At 43.5% G+C, this 18,319-nt stretch overlaps 1 protein-coding gene across 2 annotated transcripts in view; it reads right to left on the reverse strand.

Moving 5' to 3' along the window:
• The window catches only part of LOC129866710 (alpha-1,3-mannosyl-glycoprotein 4-beta-N-acetylglucosaminyltransferase C-like), a 215,563-nt gene extending 198,467 nt beyond the window's left edge, over positions 1 to 17,096 (reverse strand). For both annotated transcript variants that reach the window (XM_055939540.1, XM_055939541.1), the window contains exon 1: positions 16,428 to 17,096. The gene's annotated coding sequence lies outside the window, so the exon portion shown is untranslated. The remainder of the gene's footprint in view (positions 1 to 16,427) is intronic.
• Between the last annotated feature and the right edge of the window lie 1,223 nt (positions 17,097 to 18,319).

Consider the following 18,319-nt stretch of genomic DNA (forward strand, 5'->3'; position numbering starts at 1 on the left):
AGGTTACAATATTAATTCAAGGAACATGAACCACTATGATCCACATGGAACACAGCATCGTATACGTCCGTAATACACACAATAGCTAAAATCTTCCCCTGGAAAATTCAGAAGCCACTTGAGAAACCACTTGAATCTACACTACCATTCAAAAGTTTGCGGTCACTGAAAAATGTCCATGATTTTGAAAGAAAACGCCTTTTTTTGTCAATTAAAATAACATGAAATTGTTCCGAAATACAGTGTAGACATTGTTAATGTTGTAAATGACTACTGTACCTGGAAACGGCAGATTTTTTTTATGGAATATCTACATGAGCGTACAGAGGCCCATTATCAGCAACAATCACTCCTGTGTTCCAGCATCCCGGAGTCGCCTCCACTGTTGACGTTGAGACTGGTGTTTTGCGGGTACTATTTAATGAAGCTGCCAGTTGAGGACTTGTGAGGCGTCGGTTTCTAAAACTAGACACTAATGTACTTGTCCTCTTGCTCAGTTGTGCACCGGGGCCTCCCACTCCTCTTTCAATTCTGGTTAGCGCCAGTTTGCAGTTTTTTTCTTTTTGCTGTTATGTAAAGGGAGTAGCACACAGCGTTGTACGAGATCTTCAGTTTATTGGCAATTTCTCGCATGGAATAGCCTTAATTCCTCAAGAATAGACTGACGAGTTTCAGAAGAATCTTCTTTGTTTCTGGACATTTTCAGCCTGTGATCGAACGCACAAATCCTGATGCTCCAGATACTCAACTAGTCTAAAGAAGGCCAGTTTTATTGCTTCTTTAATCAGAACAACAGTTTTCAGCTGTGCTAACATAATTGCAAAAGGGTTTTCTAATGATCAATTAGCCTTTTAAAATGATACACTTGGATTAGCTAACACAACGTGCCATTGGAAAACAGGAGTTATGGTTGCTGATAACGGGCCTCTGTATGCCTATGTAGATATCCCAATAAGGAATTTTCAGCTAAAAAAGTAATTTACAACATTAACAATGTCTACACTGCATTTCTGATCAATTTTATGTTATTTTAATGGACCCAAAAATACATACAGTATATTTCAAAAACAAGGACATTTCTACGTGACCCCAAATTTTGGAACGGTAGTGTATGTCAACAAACATCAGAGACAGGGAGAGCAATTTTCAGAGGAAAGCATTAAAAACACTTAACACACACACGCATGCTCACACGCACACAGGTACAAGCCACACACACAGATGAGAGGAGCTGCTGACCCGGTCTGACCCAGTTCTGTGTGATTTATGGTTTATAGTTCCACGGCAGACACAGCTTTGTTCTGGGGGGTCATAAATCTCCTGCACCTCCAAGTAGATCAGCTGATCACCCAGTCCTTGGCAGGCTAGCAGACACCCATACGCTTCACTTAGTCCCATTACACCTCTTAGCATTCACACATGCATCTGCATACACATACAAACACACACACGGTCAAACACACACACCGGTCAAAAGTTTGGACACACCTACTCATTCAAGGGTTTTTCTTTATTTTACTATTTTCTACTTTGTAGAATAATTGTGAAGACATCAACGCTATGAAATAACACATATGGAATCATGTAGAAACCCAAAAAAAGTGTTCAACAAATCAATATATATTTGAGATTTTAGATTTTCAAAGTAGCCAACCTTGATGACTTGATGACAGCTTTGCACACTCTTGGCATTCTCTCAACCAGCTTCATGAGGTAGTCACCTGGAATGCATTTCAATTATCAGGTGTGCCTTGTTAAAAGTGTAATTTGTGTAATTTATTTCCTTCTTAGTGTGTTTTGATCCAATCAGTTGTGTTGTGACAAGGTAGGGGTGGTATACAGAAAATAACCCTATTTGGTAAAATACCATGTCCATATTATGGCAAGAACAGCTCAAATATGCAAAAATAAAAGACAGTCCACCATTACTTTAAGACATAAAGGTCAGTCAAGCCGGATAATTTCAAGAACTGTGAAAGTTTCTTCAAGCGCAGTCGCAAAGACCATCAAGCGCCATGATGAAACTGGTTCTCATGAGGATAGCCACAGGAAAGGAAGACCCAGAGTTAACTCTGCTGCAGTGGATAAGTTAATTCACCTCAGATTAACAGACACATTTCAACATCAACTGTTCAGAGGAGACTGCGTGAATCAGGCTTTTATGGTCGAATTGCTGCAAAGAAACCACTACTAAAGGACACCAATATGAAGAAGAGACTTGCATGAGCATTAGGCTGGTTGAAATCTGTATTTTTGGTCTGATGAGTCCAAATTTGAGATTTTTGATTCCAACCTCCGTGTCTTTGTGAGACACAGAGTAGGTCAACGGATGATCTCTGCATGTGTGTGATGGTGTGGGGGTGCTTTGCAATTTCTCCGGATATTTTGGAGGCATTTCTGAACATGGCGCCATTGTAAACTGAAATTTTTGGATATAAATATGCACATTATCGAATAAAACATACATGTATTGTGTAACATGATGTCCTATGAGTGTCATCTGATGAAGATCATCAAAGGTTAGTGATTAATTTTATCTCTATTTCTGCTTTTTGTGACTCCTATCTTTGGCTGGGAAAATGGCTGTTTTTTGGACTTGGCGGTGATCTAACATAATCATATGTTGTGTTTCGCTGTAAAGCATTTTTTTAATCAGACACGATGGGTAGATTAACAAGATGTTTATCTTTCATTTGCTGTGTTGGACTTGTTAATGTGTGAAAGTTACATATTTCCACAAAATATTGTCAGGATGTTGTCAGGGGTTCCCGGTAGTCAGAATGTTGTCAGAATGTTGTCAGGGGTTCCCGGTAGCGGAACGTGTGTCCAAGAAAGGTTAACCTTTATTTAACTAGGCAAGCCAGTTAAGAACTAATTCTTATTTACAATGATGGCCTACACCGGCCAAACCCGGAAGACGCTGGGCCAATTGTGCGCCGCCCTATGGGACCCAATCACGTCCAGATGTGATTCAGCCTAGATTCATACCAGGGTGTCTGTAGTGAGATGCAGTGCCTTAGAACGCTGTGCCACTCGGGAACCCAATATATCCATTATATCTTGTTCTCCATCTTATTTTTAATTTAAAAAAAAACTTTTACCCTTTTTTGACCCAATTGGCAATTACAGCCTTGTCCCATCTCTGCAGCTCCCGTACGGACTCAGGAGAGGCGAAGGTTGAGAGCCATGAGTCCTCTGAAACACGAACCTGCCAAGCCACACTGCTTCTTGACACACTGCTCGCTTAACCTGGAAGCCAGCCGCTCCAATGTGTCAGAGGAAATACCGTCCAGCTGGCAACCGGGGTCAGCTTGCAGGCTCCCGGCCCGCCACAAGGAGTCGCTAGAGCACAATGGAACAAGGAAATCCCGGCAGGCCAAACCCTTCCCTAACCTAGACAACACTGGGCCAAATGTGACCCGCCTCATGGGTTTCCCGGTCATGGCCGGAAGTGACACAGCCTGGGATCGAACCCGGGTCTGTACTGACATCTCAACCACCGCAATACAGTGCCTTAGAGTGCTGTGCCACTCAGGAGCCCCCCCCATCTCAGGAGGCCCCCTCCATAAACAGTGAACCAACATGTTTTCAGCACGTTTACTCCATGACTGATCAAAACAAATTTTCTCATGCTCTTTCTTGGCTCTCTGCAGCAGACATACAGAGAGAAATATGTTTGGAACATCAAATTTGTAATAAAATTGCAGTATCTAAACACCATTAAGGCTGACCCCATCAATTGTTTGCTCGACTGGTCAATTGTTTGCTCGATAGGCTGTTGGTCGACCAAGATTTCTTTAGTCGAGCAGTAGCAAAAAAATTAAATAATAATAATAATATTTCATGGTGTACAAGAAACCTGTCTGATTCAAGCCTGTCTGAATGGACTGATCCATTGTGGAGGTCATGGGGATGGCGCAGTCCATCAGTCTAAGATGTGCTACTGAAATTGTTTATGGTTATATAAGAACAATGGTGCAACACAAAAAAGTTATATTATTTTATAACAAATGTGCTTTCTCCAGTGTTGGATAGCGGTCGCTGTCCGCGGTTCTGAAACACATCAGTGCTGTCGAATTGGCGCCTTGTCCTAGACCATGCTGCTATGTGCTTAATAGCAAAGTTAACCCGCATATTGTTGAGAACAATGTGGCTGAGTTAGGAGAAGAGAAAACAGCCCTTGCCTTAATTGTCTAAGAAAAGTGAGGAGAGAGGAAACCCCAACTTATTTATGTCTACTGTATAATCAATAACCTAACTGTTAAATGTGCCTGGATTGATAAATCAACCATATATATCAACAGAAATAAGACAGATCCTGCTTCTGTTGCCTGTTTTGAGTGTTTGTTTAATAACCTACTGATTCCGTGAGCACCAAGCCTCACGCTACCACGTCGAATAAACAAATTATGCCGTTTTTAATCTTTGCTGTGCTGTATTAAAGACTTTACACATCTCTGGTATTATTTATAATTTATTTAGTGTTGTTTACATTGTTCCAAACATTCAGAAAAATGATATTGTAATCTAACAGCACCTGTTTGGTACACATAATATGCACGCAGTGCTTTCTCTTTACCGTATTTATCTTGATCTCCAGTATTTTCCACAGTCAGATTTATTTGACACATCTGACTTCCCCGTTACCTGCTGAGCAACCAGAAAACATACTGTACATATTTCACATGAATAGAGCAAGGGTTGAGGGAATAGGGAATGCTTTTCCTAGACAAATGAGAGATTTCGGTAACATAACTTTTCAGTCAAAAATGGCTGTAATTATGTTGCAGCTTCAGCAACACAGACAGTGTGATACACACTGTTGATGTTCTATGGTGGTCGCTGCAGAAGGGAGGAGAGACAACAGGTGCTAGTCACACAGTCACTCACTGTTTTTTCTTTTAAACACAGTGCAGCAAGTCTGAGCCAGGCCCGGTACAATCAAATCAATTGCGGTCGGATTCCCTCCAGTGTCTTAATTGATTGATCAAACAGTTCGCTTAAAGCATCATACAAGCTCAGTGCATATAGTTGATTTGATTAAAACACACACGTTTTCAAATTTCAACCAATCTATTGGTCGAAAGAACAGATGACTCTTGGTCGACCAATAGTTTTTTTGTCGGGGACAACCCTAATCGCAATACATATAGAATTGTGAGAATAGCAATACATATCATATTGGAACCTTCGTATCGTGATAATATCGTATCGTGAGGTCCCTGCCAATTTCCAGCCCTTGCAGGCATGGTAGTTCATCACAAGGAGCAGACAGACAATAGTATGCGATAATGCTAAGCAAAGCATCATTCATTCCAGCCATTAAAACACGCCAACAGTGCATTCATTGTTTACTTGTGAGCAATCTCGACAGCTCTAGTCCCAACTGCCCACTGGGCACACACTGGTTGAATCAACATTGTTTCCAAGTCATTTAAATTAAATTATGTTGAACCAAAATGAAATAGACATTGAATTGACTTCTGTGCCCAGTGGGTGTAGACTGACGTCTTGAGCACACCAGCATGTTATGTATGAGTCACAATAGGAGACTATGGCACTGTATGCCACCTGCAGCTGCAATTTTGTAGGTTGAGGCTATTGCTGTGCGTGTGGTTTTGGAGTGACATGCACCTTCTCCTTACAAAAAACTTAACAGCAGTGGTCAATTCTGAATTGAACAAATTGCTCTTTAATTTGAATTAATTTCTCTAATTTGAAATAAATTGGCCACACCCCACAGTCAGCAGAATTTGAATTGAATTTGAATGAAAGGAAGTAGGATTCAATTCAGTGAAATTTTAAAAAACTCATGCTCCAAAAACAATTTAAAATATTTACAGTGGTCTGGAAATATTCTAAGATCATCTTGTGGGTTGTCTATAATAATTCATAATTCCCTTCATGTTTTTAATTATCAGAATACATTTCCTAGAATGCATTAGATCAAACGCTGCAGTATAGAAGGAAACAATCTAATCTCATGACAAAGAAAAAACTGAAATCTACGAGTTATAATCAAACTAATATTTGAAATGGTATGTGTATTCTTTGCATTAAGTGTCATATCCTTTTGATAAAAGATTTGTCAAATTAATGCGAATTTCATGTTTCATTCAAATCAAATGCTGCTTCCTGTGGGGTGTGGCCAATTCAATTGAATTGAAGTAAATTCAGAAAATACGAATTGACCCCAACCCTGCTTAACAGCATGTCGAATATATGCTTGGGCAATATACTGTTTATACCGTATACAGGGGTATTTGAAAATACCGACGGTATAGTCACGATCGTCGAATGAGTGAGACCAAGGCGCAGCGTGGTATGCGTACACTCTTTTAATGAATGAACACTTAACAAAAAACAACAAAATCAACGGACGAAACGTGAAGCTATACAAATAGTGCAGACAGGCAACTAAACATAGGCAGGATCCCAAACACAAAAGGGAAATGGCTGCCTAAATATGATCCCCAATCAGAGACAACGATAAACAGCTGCCTCTGATTGGGAACCATATCAGGCCACCCAAGACATACAAATATACCTAGATAACCCACCCAAGTCACCATCAGAACCCCCCCAAAAGTGCGGACTCCGACCGCAAAAGCTGACTCAATAGGGGAGGGTCTGGGTGGGCATCTAGGATGGATGACGCAGGGCGTCGGGGGCGGCTCCGGTGCGCATCGCCGGAGGCTCCGGACCGCGGATCGTCGCCGGAGGAACCGGACTGCCGACAGCGCCGGACCGCCGACCGTCGCCGGGGGCTCCGGACCGCCGACCGTGGCTCCGGACCGCCGACCGTCGCCGGGGGCTCCGGACCGCCGACCGCGGCTCCGGACCGCCGACCGCGGCTCCGGACCACCGACCGTCGCCAGAGGCTCCGGACCGCCGACCGAGGATCCGGACCGCCTGCCGTCGCCAGAGGCTCCGGATGGCCAACCGTCTCAGGAGGTTCCAGACCGTGGATCGTCGATGGAGCTTCCGGACTGTGGCCCGTCGCCGGAAGCACCAGGACTGGGAACTGTCGCCGGAAGCTCTGGACTGGGAACTGTCGCCGGAAGCTCTGGACTGTGGAGGCGCACTGGAGGCCTGATGCGTGGGACCGGTACAGGTGGCACCGGGCTGATGACACGCACCTCAGGGCGAGTGCAGGGAAGAGGCACAGGACGTACTGAACTGTGGATGCGCACCGGAGACCTGATGTGTGGGACCGGTACAGGTGGCACCGGGCTGATGACACGCACCTCAGGGCGAGTGCGGAGAGGAGGCACAGGACCTACTGGACTGTGGAGGTACACTGGAGACCTGATGCGTGGGACCGGTACAGGTGGCACCGGGCTGATGACACGCACCTCAGGGCGAGTGCGAAGAGGAGACACAGGACCTACTGGACTTTGGAGGTGCACTGTTGGTCTAGAGCGCAGAGCTGGCACAACCCTTCCTGACTGGATGCTCACTCCAGCCCGGCAAGTGCGGGAAGCTAGCACAGGACGCACTGGGCTGTAAAGGCGCACTGGAGACCTGATGCGTGAAACCGGTACAGGTGGCACCGGGCTGATGACACGCACCTCAGTACGCCCGCTCTGCACCGCTCTCAATGCCAGCACCTCTCTCCGGAATACCAGGTATGATATTAAAAAAAAAAAAAAAATCTTGCGGGGGGCTGGGGGGATAGTGCCCCTTGTGTGCACATTGGGTAATACCGTATACCCCGGTATGGTATAGAAACAGTATGAAAATCTGGATACCGCCCAGCCCTAAATGGTTAGAATGAGACATAGCTTTGTTGTGAGGCTGCCAATGTGGCGGGGTAGGTAGTTACTGTTAGAAAGCCTTGAAATTAAGTGCTGTGTGGCAATACACTGCAAAAGTTGGAGAAATACAACACATGTAGCGTACTGTACAGCACACACCACACGGCAGGCGAACCACATGCACCGGTCCTGACTGACTCCCCCCCACACTTGAAATTGGTTAATTCAACCAGACAACACATCCTGAGTACATGAGGCGAGACATCTCACTGTCAAGGAGGAGTGCAGCGATGGGAGAGAGGGAGGAAGAGAGAGGCAGGTACAAAAATGACAGACAGTGACAGCAAGAATGAGACCGAGAGAGGCAGGAGGGAGAGTGACAGTGAGAGATAGAGAGAAAGATGCACAGAGAGTGGCAGAGAAAGACCATGAGATTTGCCTTTAGGTCTACCTCTAACAACAACAACACAAAACAGCATGCTGAAAAGAGAGATTGTGATCACCTGAAGTTGCTAGTAGCAGAGAGAGCACATATGATACTCTAGCTTTACACAGCAAACCCTGAAAGAGCCCAGCTACAGGCAGCTACACTCACCTGCCTGTTGTAGTGCTGTATGTTAAGAAGTATCTTTCTCTGCTTGTTCTTCTGTCTGTGTCTGTCTGAGAAGCATGAGGGACTTCTGACAATGCCCTGTACTGCATGCTGCCACCAGTTTAAATGGTCTCCAAGACTTACACAAGAGAGTCTTGTGTGTCTCCCTTGCTGTCTCTGCCTGGCCGGTTCCCCTCTCTCCACTGGGATTCTCTGCCTCTAACCCTATTACAGGGGCTGAGTCACTGGCTTACTGGTGCTCTTTCATGCCGTCCCCAGGAGGGGTGCGTCACTTGAGTGGGTTGAGTCACTGACGTGATTTTCCTTTCTGGGTTGGCACCCCCCCTTGGGTTGTGCCGTGGCGGAGATCTTTGTGGGCTATACTCGGCCTTGTCTCGGGATGGTAAGTTGGCGGTTGAAGGTATCCCTCTAGTGGTGTGGGGGCTGTGCTTTGGCAAAGTGGGTGGGGTTATATCCTTCCTGTTTGGCCCTGTCCGGGGGTATCATCGGATGGGGCCACAGTGTCTCCTGACCCCTCCTGTCTCAGCCTCCAGTATTTATGCTGCAGTAGTTTATGTGTCGGGGGGCTATGGTCAGTTTGTTATATCTTGAGTTCTTCTCCTGTCTTATCCGGTGTCCTGTGTGAATTTAAGTATTCTCTCTCTAATTCTCTCTTTCTTTCTCTCTCTCGGAGGACCTGAGCCCTAGGACCATGCCTCAGGACTACCTGGCATGATGACTCCTTGCTGTTCCCAGTCCACCTGGCCGTGCTGCTGCTCCAGTTTCAACTGTTCTGCCTGAGGCTATGGAACCCTGACCTGTACACCGGACGTGCTAACTGTCCCAGACCTGCTGTTTTCAACTCCCTAGAGACAGCAGGAGCGGTAGAGATACTCTTAATGATCGGCTATGAAAAGCCAACTGACATTTACTCCTGAGGTGCTGACTTGCTGCACCCTCGACAACTACTGTGATTATTATTATTTGACCATGCTGGTCATTTATGAACATTTGAACAGCTTGGCCTTGTTCTGTTATAATCTCCACCCGGCACAGCCAGAAGAGGACTGGCCACCCCTCATAGCCTGGTTCCTCTCTAGGTTTCTTCCTAGGTTTTGGCCTTTCTAGGCAGTTTTTTCTAGCCACCGTGCTTCTACACCTGCATTGCTTGCTGTTTGGGGTTTTAGGCTGGGTTTCTGTACAGCACTTTGAGATATCAGCTGATGTAAGAAGGGCTATATAAATACATTTGATTTGATCATTCCCAGCTAGCACATTTGGTCCCTTGGAAGTTTTGGGATCTTATGTTTTTTGGTTTCTCATCGGTTCTGGGAAGGAAGCCAAAAGTTTCCTGACCGGTAAAACTGGATGTTTTTTCAACTTTCTGTAAAACCGAAATGAAAACTTTTCCTGTTCTGGGAACGTTCATTTTTAGGTTGCAGGGAGGTTCTGATAACATTTTACTATGGTCCCCTGAAAATTTTCCTGGTAGGTTTTATTAAAGTTCTGAGAACCGAAATTCTAGATTATTAGAAGGTAATTAAATAACTTTCTGAGAAAATTCTCAAAGTTGTGTGAATGTTTTCAATGAAATGTTAAGGTTATTTGGAGGTTTTTGAATAAGTCCCTTAAAACTTTCACTGGATGTTTCAATAACTTTGGATTAACTGTTTTGAACTCCAAGCACAGATAGGACACATGGAAATTAATTTGCTTAGGCGTTAGTCATGCAAACACATTCATTTTTTTTTATTTTGGCTCAGCAACAGTGAGATTTGAATCTATGATCTGCTGTTGTCTATCCATGGAATTAGTCCACTGCACCACCAGGATAGAGCTAACATGCCATGTTTTTTTTTTTACTCACGCAATGCTGTTCAGTTTAGTCTATTCAAACAGACCCCATTTCAAAGGAAGCATGCACTCATCAAGATCAGGAGTGGCCAATTAGTGAGCGTAGCCAACACACCTGAACACCCTTAACAAGATAGAGGATAAAGAGTTTTGTTGACGCTGAGAACAGAATGAAAGTTCTTTGAACATTACTAATGTTTTCTTGTGGTTTTTATGGAACATTTTCATAATGATATAAGAACATTACATGAAATAGAACAATGAGGAAACCTGTAGGAAACGTTATGCTGAAGTACTGAAATTCCCACAAAAGAACGTTGTTTCTTAACTATTTGAGAACATTCCCAATATCAAACCAGTTGGAGAACGTTCCTAGAACATTACCAAAAAAATGTATTAAATGTACCCATGTTTGAACTTTAAGGAAATGTTATTTTAAAGTTATGAAATACCAATAAAATGTTCTTTAGGCCTCCGGGTGGCGCAGTGGTCTAGGGCACTGCATCGCAGTGCTAGCTGCGCCACCAGAGTCTCTGGGGCCGCGACCGGGAGGTCCGTGGGGCGACGCACAATTGGCATAGCGTCGTCCGGGTTAGGAAGGGTTTGTGCCGGTAGGGATATCCTTGTATCTCCAGCGACTCCTATGGAGGGCCGGGCGCAGTGCGCGCTAACCGAGGGGGCCAGGTGCACGGTGTTTCCTCCGACACATTGGTGCGGCTGGCTTCCGGGTTGGAGGTGCGCTGTGTTAAGAAGCAGTGCAGCTTGGTTGTGTTGTGCTTCGGAGGACGCATGGCTTTCGACCTTCGTCTCTCCCGAGCCCGTACGGGAATTGTAGCGATGAGACAAGATAGTAATTACTAGCGATTGGATATCACGAAAATTGGGGAGAAAAGGGGATGAAAATTTAAAAAATAAATAAATAAATAAAATTCTTTAAATGTGCTGAGAATGTTCCAAAGCCAAGCAACTATCCTGCACCATTTCCAGAAGGTTGTGGGAAGGCTGTATACAAAATAACCATAGGACAACCACACACTCACCAAGCTCTACAAAATATATGGTTCTCCGAACGTTATGTGGTATCTAGGTTGGCTCTCAAAAAACTGCTGTAAACAATGGCAATCGGTAGCCGTGCTTTCTCTCTTTCTCCCTCTCTCTCGCAATCCCCTCCCTATCTCACTCTCTCACAGCCCAACTCTTCACCAAAGTGTCACTAACTGTTTCTGCCCTCCCTGCCACTCACTGACTTGCCTCTCATTTCTCACTCATCCACACTCCATATTTTTTTAACAAGCTTCTCTCCTTACGGTACCCCCTACGCCATCAACGATGCCAGTAGAACAAATAACAACCCATCCGTGACTCACAGCACATTACGTTATAACGATGGTAAAAGAGCACAAGCTTCAGAACAACTTTCCCTCATGACAATAGCACTCAGCTCAATGCAGAAATGCAGCAATGCCTCCCGTGTTCAACAAGACACTTCTATGGCGATAGAGACTCATTTTTAACAGAAAATAATGAGAACATTTGGCCACCATCTTACTATCTCAACTCCTGATATTTTCCAAATATTCTTCCTCATCTAGTGCACAGCTCCAGCTGATGCCGATGACTTTTCTCACTCAAGCTAAATTCTCTTGTGACAGAATTATGCAAAACTGAATAAACTACAGCGGTCTTTACCATAAGCATGAGCCACATGATCTGCAAGATCTCTGGAGGACATGATGAGAAAACTTTAAAACTAGGGAATTTTTGGGTGAAAGTGGTCAAAAGTCAACTTTTCGAGATGTAAAATGATCCATCGAGCATACCAATGATGTTGGACAACAATTTTTGTTTTATTGAAAATATATTCCAAATCTCAGACTGCCTGATGAAAAGTAAAATGATCAGAAGAACAGAAAAAAAATCCACGTGCCTCTCAATTCCTCGCAGACTTCGTCCTAATTCCCCAGTGCCAGCAGTTTGACAACTATGAGCCCTCCTATCACATTTACAGTGAATAACAAAACGGACATCTAATTATCATTCTCTCTATTGGAATGTCTTGGACTAGCACACTGTTAATTGCCTGTCAGACGATATCAACAAACACCCTTTTGATGTCAAACTGCAGAAGAAAAGGAACTTCATGAGGCCATAAACACTTGCACCCTTTATGGGATGTCTCCAACACTATAGCATCTCCCAGAAAATTACTTCCATCTGTTTTATGGGAACAAAAGAAATGCCAGTTGACTCACCCCTTGTTACACCTTGTGGCTCACAACTTCGTTTTTAGATAATAGAACACGAGGCCAACAAGTTTGAAAAGAAGGTCTTCAGTTGAAAGGTGTATTCAAAAGGATAATCTTTAAAAGAAAATGCAATGTGCAGCCTTAAATATACATTGGAATAAAATTGCTACCTTAATGAAAAGCCGACTTGATGAAAAAGTGTGTGTGTGGGGGGGGGTTCTATTCAAAATATTGCATCTAGGGATACAGCTTTGGGAAGCTTCGCCACACCGCCACTTGAGACTCAAATCTCAAATCTTGAGTAAACACTGGAAGCGAGACAGACAAAAGCATGGGCGGCAATACGAGACAGCTGTTTCTTTTTCGATTCCTCCCTCTTTTAAAAACATGAAATTCAAGCGCTGCATCAGCAAGATGCTCAATGAACTAGCTAAGCATTTGACGGCCACCCAGCACCATCAGAGCAGCATCTCTGATCCCACCGAGATGGGAGCTGGATCCATGCCTAAAGTACTACGAGTCTACGGCTGCGATCCCAAATGGCACCCTAAACCCTATATAAAGTGCACTACGTTTGAGAGTTCTGGTCAAAAGAAGTGCACTAAATAAGGAATATGGTTCCATTTGGGATGGAACCTTGCTTTCTGCTGCTCATCTTGGCATCAGTGCTTCACTTAATGTAGCTATCCCGCTTAACATGGCAGAGTCCACACAGACACAGTCCATTCCTTCATACAATCAGCTGGCTCTAAGGCCTCTTTACACAGAATGTGTGTTCCAAATGGAACCATATTCCCTATATGCTGCACTACTTTTGACTAGAAGCAGTGCACTATATAGGGAAATGGTGTCATTTGAGACACTTTCAGCAGTTGCTGTCTACACAGAAACAAGAGGTGCAACCAGCAACACACTTTCCCCTGTCACAGACAGTCTTCAGTTGCCATTGATTATGCCTCACAGTCTCACACCCTTACTGTCACAGTAAGCTTGATGGTGTCCACACAAACACTGCAAGCAAGGCTGATTAGATATTAATTGGCCCCACTGACCTTATCCCCCTGAGATAATCACAGTGCCATGCCAATGGAAAGATACATTATAACGAAACTTCTTTTTGTCTAACCTTTCACGGAAAGATACGGGATAACTGGTGCTCCTCCCAGTTCAGCTAGATGGCTGATTACTCACAAGCTGGCTAATGTCTGTGGACACTGGGACAGTCAACAATTAGAATATGTAGAACAAAATGTCAGTCTTGATTTTTGTTTGGAAACACAAATGTCTTCCTAAAATGTGCTAATATAAAAAGAGAAACTGCAACTTTTAGTGTTAAATTAACTATATATTTTTATATGAAGTGTGTTGCAACATTTCTGTGAATAGTTTCAATTTGATTTGACATGAAATGTGAGAAGCTTTGTTGATTGAAATTGTGATGAGGCATCATGTTCATCATTGCCTGACGCTACACTTAACTGAACAGTTTATGAGGGAGCTTAATAATCAATCACAGGCTAGGAGACAGCACTAAGAGACAACTCTTCTAGAAAACGTGTAATACTGCTGTATTGGATGTTTTCAATTATCTCTTATTGATTTTGTAATATATAAAGAATAAAACAATTATTTCATTAACCTTACAGTACGTCTAAGTAACAAAGTTTATCATGATACACTACTCACAGTGACCCCTAATAATGAGCCACATGCATTCTCCAGCCAACATAAACCAGAGCTGCTTCTGCTGTATGGTCTGTAGCGGTAATGAGTAGCTGTTTGGCCACAGGCCCTGAAACCCAGCCTGGTCTCATAGACTAGAGGTAACATAGTACATGTTAATTTGGGAAACTCAAATTGGTATGATATGTTACATTTGGTATGGTTACAAAAGACAGACGGTTACTTAACCCTTTTAGCTAACCCTTTCCTAACCCTGACCTTAACCTTTTTAGCGAACACTTCTCCTAACCCTAACCCTGACCGTAACCCTTTAACCAAACTCCTAAACTTAACCACAACCACAACCCCTAACCCAAACCCCTTGCCTAACTAACGTTAGACAGCTAGCTAGAATTCATAACATATCATACATTTTGCCAATTCATAACATATAATAAGAATTATGATTAGTAACATATCATACAAAATGGATGATGGACATCCACAAATTAATACATACCATACACTACATGACCAAAAATATATGGGCACATGCTCATCGGACATCTCATTCAAAAATCATGGGTATTAATATGGAGTTTGTCCCCCCTTTGCTGCTATAACAGCCTCCACTCTTCTAGAAAGGCTTTCCACTAGATGTTGGAACATTGCTGCGGGGACTAGCTTCCAGTCAGCAACAAGAGCATTAGTGAGGTCGCTCGCAGTCGGCATTCCAATTCATCCGAAAGGTGTTCGATGGAGTTGAGGTCGGGGCTCTGTGCAGGCCAGTCAAGTTCTTCCACACCGATCTCGACAACCCGTTTCTGAACGGACCTCGCTTTGTGCACGGCGGCATTGTCATGCTGAAACAGGAAAGGGCCACAAAGTTGGAAGAACAGAATCGTCTAGAATATCATTCTATGCTGTAGCATTAAGATATCCCTTCACTGGAACTAAGGGGCCTAGCCCAAACCATGAAAAACAGCCCCAGACCAGTAATGGTCTGGGGCTGTTTTTCATGGTTTGGGCTACCAAACTTTACAGCTGGCACTATGCATTGGGGTAGGTAGCATTCTCCTGGCATCCGTCGAACCCAGAATTGTCCGTTGGACTGTCAGATGGTGAAGCGTTATTCATCACTCCAGAGAAGGCGTTTCGACTGCTCCAGAGTCCAATGGCGGAAAGCTTGACAACACTCCAGCCAACGCTTGGCATTGTGCTGGCATTGTGCTTGGTGATCTTAGGCTTGTGTGCGGCTGCTCGGCCATGGAAACTAATTTCATTTATCTTTCGACGAACAGTTCTTGTGTTGACGTTGCTTCCAGTGGCAGTTTGGAACTCGGTAGTGAGTGTTGCAACCGAGGACAGATAATCGTCCCTCGTTCTGTGAGCTTGTGTGGCCTACCATTTCGAGGTTGAGCCGTTGTTGCTCATATAAGTTTCCTCTTCACAACAACAGCAGGGCAGAAATTTGACAAACTGACTTGTTGGAAAGGTGGTATCCTATGACGATGTCACATTGAAAGTCCCTGAGCTCTTCAGTAAGGCCATTCTACTGCCAATGTTTGTCTAAGGAGAATGCATGGCTGTGTGCTCGATTTTATACACCTGTCGGCAACGGGTGTGGCTGAAAAAGCCAAATCCACTCATTTGAATGAGTGTCCACATACTTGTGTATATATAGCGTATTGTACTAAATGGAGTGTCTTGGATTTATGACCAGAATAATACGAAATGCTCTGAGACCAGGTTGTGGACCCATGGAGCTGTCATGCCCACCCCAGGGCAGGAGCTGTTCTACAAGATTAGAAAAACCTATGACAGTTTATGAACTATTATGCTTACTACAATGATGAATATATTTTGTTTTTCGGTTACCATTGTGCTCTCTGTAATTTCCTTTCATCATTTCTCAAAACAGTTTGCCTGACATCTGTCAACGCAGTACTTTGATGTAACATTGTTACAGGTTGCTTCTTCTAATGAAACTGCATAGTAGACGTATACAGTAGGCTAGTATGTATTCACAAACGTTTAAATGTACAATGCCATTTGAATTCATGTTTAAAGTTGAATTTACAGTAGTTTAAGTTTTTCTATGAAAGGACAAACCAGGGATATGAAGTAAACCAAGTTTGTAGCTCTATTTGTGTGTACATTGTATGTAGACAATTGGATCAAGGTAGCTTATTACATTATATCTTAGAATGAATTAGGCTATACAGTTAGGATCCACAACGTGGGAACATATGCCTAAATCCGGAAAATAATGCAGCAATTACTGTAGGCTATAGTAAACATGTAGAGGTTACTCACCTCATAACATAATATTGCCAGTCGTAGTTTTACCCCGCGGAGGACGTTGTCATGCTTTACTTTTCTGCAAACCCAGGTATGGAAACAGTCGACTGCTCTAGTTAGCTACTAACGTTATACATAATGTTAGAGTCTTCTTCAGCTCAGAGATAGCGACGAAGAACCGGAAACCGCGTGAATTCATTGCTGCCGTAGGCTAGGTGCGCCGACGTGTTCCCAGTGTCCAAACATTCTCTATCTCTCAGGAGGAATTCGAGAATTATACAATATCTGAAACCTAAATAGTCTGCTACACTAGCACCACTAAAATACACTGCTGCGTATTATCTATCTCTCCTCCCTTCGACTGCGAATAAACTGAAGGCGGCGCGTGGACCAGTGATGCTTCGCGCGCTCAGACAGGAGAATGTCGTAATACGATCTCATCCTTTGTAACAGTTTCTACCTTTGCGAAAACATTTTTGACAAACTCTAAATAATTTTTTTGCACCACTTCCAGCAACATCTTGTCCCCGATCCAGGGACGAATAGGACAAAACCTGCTTAGTTTCATTGGTAAACTAGCAGTAGGATGCAGGGTGCTATGTTGCTGGAATAAATGTATCAACACTTGCAACTGGATACAAATAGAATGTAAAGTACTTAAGTAGAAATACATTTAAACCACTCTAGTCGTTGTTTTTTTCCTCACACCCCAAAGTACTTGTTACAGTTTGACAGGAAAATGGTCCACTGCACGCACTTATCAAGAGAACATCCCTGGTCATCCCTACTGCCTCTGATCTGGCGGACTCACTAAACACAAAACGCTTTGTTTGTAAATTAATATCAGAGTGTTGTAGTGTGCCCCTGGCTATCCGTAAATACATTTTTTTAAAGTTGTGCTGTCTGGTTTGCATAATATAAGGAATTTGAAATGAGTAATACTTTTACTTTGGTGCTTAAGTCCATTTTAGCAATTCCATTTACGTTTGATATTGAAGTATATTTAAAACCATATGCTTTTAGACTTTTACTCAATAAGTATTTTACTGGGTGACTTTCACTTTTACTTGAGTCATTTTCCATTAAGGTATCTTTACTTTTACTCAAGTATGACTTTTGAGTAATTTTTCCACCGCTGGATAATAGGCAGTGAAAGCAAAGGCCAAGGTAACATAACCAAAGATAGGGGAAATTGTAGGAAAGAGTGAGGCGTTTTATTTAATTGCATCATCACTAAAAACGACACTACATGACCAAAAGTATGCAGGCACCTGCTTTCCATAAGAGCATTAGTGAGATCGGGCACTGATGTTGGGCGATTAGGCCTGGCTTTTAGTCTGCGTTCCAATTAATCCCAAAGGTGTCCGATGCAGTTGAGGTCTGGGCTCTGTGCAGGCCAGTCAAGTTCTTCCACAAACCATTTCTGTACAGTATTGACCTTGCTTTGTGCACGGAAGCATTGTCATGCTGAAACAGGAAAGTTGCCACAAAGTTTAAAGGACGGAATCGTGTAGAATGTCATTGGATTCCCATAGGCTGGTGCACAATTGGTTTCGGGAGGGTTTGGCCGGGGGGGCTTTACTTGGCTCATCGCGCTCTAGCGACTCCTTCTGGTGGGCCGGGCTCTTGCAGGCTGACTCTGTCAGTTCAACAGTGTTTCCTCTGACATGTTGGTGTGGCTGGCTTCTGGGTTAAGTGGGTTAAGGAGCTTTGGTTGATTAAGGAGCTTTGGTTGATCAAGTTACGGAGGAAGCGTGACTTGACCTTTGCCTCTCCCGAGCCTGTTTGGGAGTTGCAGTGATGAGACAAGATTGTAATTTATAAAGGTGATAAAATACAAAATAAAAAAATCCTTGACTGGAACAAAGAGGCCTAGCTCAAACCATGAAAAACAGCCCCATACCATT

This window comes from Salvelinus fontinalis, chromosome 12 (genome assembly GCF_029448725.1).
Source record: "Salvelinus fontinalis isolate EN_2023a chromosome 12, ASM2944872v1, whole genome shotgun sequence".
Lineage (NCBI taxonomy): Eukaryota > Metazoa > Chordata > Actinopteri > Salmoniformes > Salmonidae > Salvelinus > Salvelinus fontinalis.